Genomic DNA, 7403 nt, shown 5'->3' with positions numbered 1-7403 from the left:
AATTTGGAGAAGCCGATTACAAAGATTGGAGAGAGACAACTTCTCGAGTTTATTTTTTCTCTTTCTTTTCCAATTATCTCACTTGAATGTTCCCTACCAAATTTATGGAATCTCTTTATATTTCTATGAAATAATTTATTTTACTAAGACTATGATGTAGCTAAACTATGAAGTTTTAATTCTATAAATTTGTGTTATTTTTAATTAATTATTCTATGATTGAGTGTTCATTATTGTGCTTAATACTTTTAAATATCTGGCCAATATTTGAATAATTTCAAGATAGATAACGAGACCGATATAAGATTTATTTGTTTTTGCCCAGTATAAAGAGATTCCGTAAATTTGAACGAAAGACAAAGATGCGCCAACGTGATTCGTGTAGTTTATCTGAGAATTTTCATATAACTCAATGAATCTTTGTATTTTTTTTTTTTTACAAACATATAGTGAGTTAATATGTGAGGGTATTTATGATATTACTTGAGGGAGGATTTGGGATATTCGTTGTCAACATGGGTAATAATTTTTATTAAATTGGAATAGTTATGGTGAAATAGGATGTCCTAGTGTCTTAATCTCTTGGTAATTTCATAATCGTTTGCATTCTTATTTAATTTTTAGTTGCTTGTTTTATTTTAATTTTTAATATAAATTCTCTTAATCGATTATTCAAATGAATTAGGGTTTTAAAATAATTTGGGTAGTTGATAGGATATACAATCTCTATGGGATGATACTCTATATTATATTACTTGTGTCGACTAGTACACCCACTAATTTACACAAAAGGCTTTTAGCACCGTTGCCGGGGATTATTTAGATTAGTGTTAATACCAACTTGCCTTAGTTTCATTTGAATTTTATTTCTATTGTTTTTATTTTTGTTTTCTTGTTTAATCTTATGAAACATTCAATAAGTTTTGATTTATTGTCTTTTGATCCAGAGATTAAATGTACATGTAGAAGGCTCAGCAGAGGAAGGAGAAAAGCTTTACACGACCAACAATTAATCATGATTGATAAAGCAGTACAAGAAAAGGGAGATGCAAGACTTACACGAGATTATTTTTACAGTTAATGGTACCCGCTCAAGCATTACACAGCCTGCAGTTCAAGACAATAATTTTGGGACTAAATAAGCTATAATACAGATGATTCAGACGTCAGTACAATTTACTGTGATGCCAAATGATGGTCTCTATGCTCATATTGTAAATTTCTTGGAAATTCGTGACACATTTGAATAAAGTCTTAGACAATGCTATCATGCTAAGTATTTTTCCATTCTCACTGAGGGATAAAGCAAAGAATGGTTGAACTCACTTCCTCCTGGGATAATTACTACATGGGATGGATTAGCACCGAAGTTTTTATCAAAGTTCTATCCTCCAACAAAAATAGCCAAGTTGAGGAATGAAATCACAATCTTTGTTCAGTTCGAGTTGAGGTCGTCATATGAAGCATGGTAGAGATACAAAGACCTACTAAGAAAATGCCCACGTCATGGTCTACCAGTTTAGCTTCAGGTACAGACTTTTTACAATGGTTTGAGATCTACTACTAGAACAATGATTAATGTTGTAACAAGAGGAACATTGATGGGAAATACACTAAAATTAACTTATGAATTATAAGAGAAGTTGGCATCTAATAATTATCAATGGTCTTTACAACGATTAATACCAAACAAAGCTGCAAGAAACTATAATGTTGATGTTATCATTGCTCTATCTGCATAGATGACTACTTTATCTAATAAACTAGGACTCCTGAATACTAATGCTATTTAAACACAAGTGTGTGAGTTTTATGGAGGGAATTATGCTAGAGGGAATAGTGCTAGTGTTCATTGCCAAGCTGGGAGTCCTTTTGCATCAACATCTGCTAAACAAGCTCATTATATGTCAAACTTCTAAAGACAATAAAATAACTTGTATTCTAGTACCTACGATCCTGGCTGGAGAAACCACTTGAATTTCTCATGGAAGAACACTTAAAATACATTGAATCCACCCCTAGGGTTCCAACCATGAGAAAAGAAATCAAATTTGGAAGATGCTCTTACTTAGCTTAAAACAAGTGCGTCTTAATTCATGACCAAAATAGAGACAACTTTTCAAAATCAACCTGCATCAATCCAAAATCTTGAGAGACAAGTGGGTCAAATTGTAAACTTACTATCCAATAGACCATAAGACTTTAAGGAACAAACGAGTGCAATTATGCTTCGAAGTGGTAAACAACTTAAAGAACTATAAAAAGAAATAAAAGAAACTAAAGAAGATGACATGGAGAAATTTAAGGACAATAGTAGAACATTTGAGACAGTAAACTTAGAAATTCCATAGTCAAAACAATCAGCACCAATCAGGTCTATGTCCCTCCAATCTTATTTCCTCAACGTCTGCCAAAAAAAATTAAATAAGTAATTATCTTAAGTACTAATGAACTTATTCTTTTTTTGCCTAGTGTTATTATTTCTCTTTTATATTTGAAGACATATTTCTCGAAGAGATACGTAATGGTTTACTACCAATAAAAGGAGTTAAGCATCAAATTGACTTCATACCCAAAGCATAAAATCCAAATAGGCCAGCCTATAAAAGCAATCCTAAGGAGACAAAAGAACTTCGAAGGTAGATAAGCTTATAAAGAAGGTGTATGTACATCAAAGCATGAGTCCTTGTGGGGTTCTAGTGTTGCTTGTTCCTAAAAAGGATGGGTGATGGAGGATGTGTGTTGATTGTCGTGCCATCAACAATAGCACTATAAAGTATAGATATCTCATTCCTAGATTAGATGATATGCTTGATGAATTATATGGTTCTTGTGTTTTTTTTTCCTAAAATTGATCTTAAGAGTGGATGTCATCAATTAGGATCAGAGAAGGTGATAAACAGAAAACTGTATTTAAAACAAAATATGGCTTATATGAGTGTTTATTTATGTTGTTTGGATTAACTAATGCACTTAGTACTTTCATGAGATTAATGATCCATGTTTTGTATGCTTTTATTCATAATTGTGGTTGTATAATTTGATGATTTACTAATTTCTAGAAAAAAACTTAGATGAACATGTTAAACATTTAAATCTTGTTTTAGATGTTTCAAGAAAAGAAAAGTTGTTTTCTAACCTTAAAAAGAGTACCTTTTGCACGGATAAGCTTGTATTTCTCACTTTGTTTGTTAGTGCTAAAGGAATTGACGTAGATGAAGAAAAGATAAAAAGAATTCAAGATTGGCCAAAGCTTATAAGTGTGGGTAATGTTAGAAAATTTTATGGATTAGCTAGCATTTACAGAAGATATGTGAAAGATTTTAGTAGCTTAATTGCACCTTTGATTGAAGTAATTAAAAAGAATGTGGGTTTTAAGTGGGGGGGAGAATAAGAAAAGGAACTTAATTTGATTAAATAGAAATTAACTAATGCACCTTTGCTTACTTTACCTAACTTTGCTAAAACTTTTGAAATTAGTGCGATGTTTCGGGAATGAGTATTGGAGCTATTCTAATGAATGAAGGACGTCCCCTTGCATATTTTAGTGAAAAGCTAAGTGGAGCAGCTTTAAATTACCCTACATATGACAAAGAAACGTATGAATTAATTAGGACTTTAGAAACTTGACAGCTTTATCCTTGGCCAAAGGAGTTTGCAATTCATACGGATCATGAGCCCTTGAAGCATTTAAAGGGTCAACAAAAGCCATGCCAAGTGAGTAGAGTTCATTGAAACTTTTCCCTAACTGATCAAGTACAAGAACCGTAAGGAAAACATTTTGGCTAATGCATTATCTCAAAGGTACACCTTACTTTCTACCTTAGATCCAAAAATATTAGGTTTTGAGTACATTAAATATTTGTATGTTGGTGATTCTGATTTTGGTAATGTATTTAATGCATATAAGAAAGTGGCAATTGGAAAATTCTTTGGGCATAATAGTTTTTTATTTAAGGAAAAATAAGTTATGCGTGCCTGAATATTCATTGCGTCACCTACTCGTTAGAGAAGCTTATTGGAGTGGTTTGATGGGGCATTTTGGTATATCTATAACTTTAGGTGTTTTGCACAAACATTTATTTTGGCCTCATATGAAACGTGATGTAGAAAGGATTTATGATAAGTGTGTTACTTATAGCCAAGCTAAGTATGGAGTTAAACATCGTGGTTTGTATACTCCTTTGCTTATATCTAATGAACCTTAGACTGACATATATATGAATTTTGTGCTAGGTTTACCTAGGTCAAAAAGGGGTAGTACATTTTATTCCATGTCAAAACTGAAGATGCTTCACATATTGCTAACTTGTTTTTCAAGGAGATTGTGAGATTGCATGACATGCTTAAAAGTATTGTTTCAATAGAGATGCTAAGTTTTTTAAGTTTTTTTTTGGAAAACTTTATGGGTAAGTTAAGAACTAAACTTTTGTTTTCTACTTTTTGTCATCCACAAATTAATGGGCAAACTGAAGCATTTAACAAGACTTTATCTACTTTGTTGCATGCTATAATACAAAAAAAAAAAAAACTTGAAAACATGGGAAGAATGTTTGCCACATATAGAGTGTGCATATAATAGGAGTGTGCTTCAGCAAATAAACTTTCACCTTTTGAAATTGTGTATGGTTGTAATCCATTAACTCCTTTGGACATAACCCCTTTACCTATGGATAAGCAAATTAATTTAGATGGAAAGAAGAAAGATGACTTTGTTATGCAAATCCATAAAAATGTAAGGCAAAGCATTGAGAATATAACAGAACGATATGCTAACCAAGTTAATAAAGAGCACAAGAAAGTTGTACTTGAGCAAGAGATTGGTTTGATTGCATATGAGGAAGAAATGGTTTCCTATTCAAAGGGCAAGAATCAAGAAAATGAAGGAAATATTAAATGGATTAATTGAGTACATCTCAAATTCATGCTTTGTCCAAGACACTAATCTGCCTAAATTAAAAATTCAAGATAGTTAATGTTTAGTCAATATTATTCATACTTCTAAATTTGATTTGAAGTGACTTGCATGAAGAACAAACAAGGCCTTATCAAATTAGGAAGAGAAATCATGCAAAATCTCATTCGCTAATTTATTTTGGAAACAAAATCTTTTTTTTTTCACTTTAGGATCAGCAAGATCTTTCATTTCCTTTCGGGATCTTTTATTTCCATTTTACCTTAAGTTATATTTAGCAATAAGGAAAACCTTATTCCATTAGTAAAATTCAACTATATAAACCCATGTAACCTTATTGGAATTTTAAATCAAAATTTATAATAATAGTGAGAGTTTTTCTCTTTGGTTCTTAAAAGAATTTTCAGACTTATCAAGATTTCATCTTGTGGCTTTTTTTTCTTGACTATCACTCACAATATTCTTTTCTTTCTTGATTGTGGTGTCAACCTCAAATTTCTTATACCATTGGTTCTTAGCTTTATAGGTAAAGGGCAAAGATCTTTATTTTATGATTATTTGAATATGAATTAGAACAATCCTTGGCAAAATAACCTCATTGAGTGTACGGTCTCATTGATCCTTGTGAGTTTCACATCATATGTGAACTAGATTCAACTTTATCTATTTTGTTATTCACCTCATCAAACTTCAATTCCAAGCATTCAAATTTTTGTTCTATGGACTTAGAGAAGAGTCTAGTCTTTCTTTTCTTGAGCACCATCATAAATAGACTTATTTTTGTCTCGAGCGTATCTAATAACATGCAAAACAAAGTTAGAAAACCTAACAAATACTCCTTAATTTCTCTTTTACTTCTTGTTTTAACTTAAATTATCTCAATTAAAATTAACTTGCAACAATGTAAACTCAGGAAATCGAATCAATAACAAAGAAAGAAAAAAAAGAATACAAATCTTGATGCAATAAGGATTTCCCTTAGTTTTAAATCAAAATACAGTAAATAGGAATAGGCGAAACTTGAACACCAAGCTATCTTTTTAAATTAAATTGATTTTTGGAATTTTTACTTTTTAGGATTTTTTTTTTTAGTCTTGAATGAGAAACAATAGAACTTGAAGGATTAAGCAAAAGTTGGGGAAAAGTATAACTAAAGAAGGTAGGTTTATGGATTCAGATAAAAATTTAGAAACAAGAAATAAAAAGTATAAAAAATTAGAGGAACAAAATAAATTTAGTATAGGTCAAACCTCATTTAGAACTTAAGCTTTGATACAAATTGATATAAATCTCACAATAACAAGTGAGACCTTGCAGTCAATAAGGTTTCTTTCCCAAGGTTCATTTTAATTCATATTCAAGCAATAACCTTTATCTATAAAGATAAGAATCAACGGTATAAGAAATCTAGAGTTTACGCCACACTCAAGAAAGAAGAGAAAGATTGTGAGTGATCAGTCAAGAAAAAATGCCACATGATCAAATCTTGATAAGTACTGGAAGTTCTTTGAAGAACCAAATAGAAAGCTCTAACTATTATTATAAATTTAGATTTAGAATTCCCAATAGGGTGTCATGGGTTTATATAATTGACTTTTACTAATGGAATAAATTTTCCTTATTGCTAATTATAACTTGACGTAATATGATCCTCAAGTTAAAAGGAAATAAAAGATCTTGTTTTCAAAATAGATTAGGAAACAAAGGTTGTACTTGATTTTCTTTTTAATTTGATAAGGCCTTGTTCATTTTTCATGGAGGTCACTCTAAATCAGATTTAGAATCTTGAATAATATTGACAAGTATCGACTATCACAAATACTCAATTCAGGCAATTAGTGTCTTGAACAAAGCAGGAATTTGAGTGTGCTTAATTAATCCATTAATGCTTCCTTCATTTTCTCTATTCTTGCACTTGTCATTGGACCTACATGGATGTTCAATGGATCTCGCGAAGCTTTAGCAACTTGGTTCTCATCAAATGCTTCCTTTGTTTTCTTGGTTCTTACCCTTATTACTGGACTTCCATGGATGTTCAATGGATCTTGTGACGCTTTAGCAACCTAGTTCTCATCATTAGCCACCTAAACAAACAAAATAGCAATTCTTGACATTAAGTCAGTGAAATATAAAATTCTCTTAAGAAAAATAAAGAAATTCTAAAACTTTATTAACCAAATATCTATATCTATCATTTTGAAATCAACCTTAACCAATAAAAAGATTACTCAAACATTTCTTAATTATTAAATATCAAATCCAAAAAAAGAAAATAATAGAAGACGAGAAAAAAATGCATATTGGCTAGATTATAGTTATGGCAACCAAGTGTTATGTCCAATTTGCCTACTTCTATATTCCTTGCAATCTTCTCTTTTTTAAATTGATGCCTCATATTTTACCTCTTCTTAGGTGTCTATAATCTTATGAGAATAGGATTTTGAAAAAAGCAAATAAGCCATGTGGTAGAATAGCTTCAAAAATCTAT

The 7403-nt window shown here is 30.9% G+C and overlaps 1 non-coding gene across 1 annotated transcript; it reads right to left on the bottom strand.

Annotated features, from left to right (window-relative positions):
- Positions 1–1406: 1406 nt before the first annotated feature.
- On the bottom strand, positions 1407–1513 carry LOC112096540. Its single transcript, XR_002904442.1, has one exon. It is a non-coding gene; the product is annotated as a small nucleolar RNA R71 (small nucleolar RNA).
- Positions 1514–7403: the final 5890 nt, after the last annotated feature.

The sequence above is a fragment of the Citrus clementina genome, unplaced genomic scaffold (assembly GCF_000493195.1).
Source record: "Citrus clementina cultivar Clemenules unplaced genomic scaffold, Citrus_clementina_v1.0 scaffold_8, whole genome shotgun sequence".
In the NCBI taxonomy this organism is placed as follows: domain Eukaryota; kingdom Viridiplantae; phylum Streptophyta; class Magnoliopsida; order Sapindales; family Rutaceae; genus Citrus; species Citrus x clementina.
This window is presented reverse-complemented; position numbering and strand designations above follow the sequence as displayed.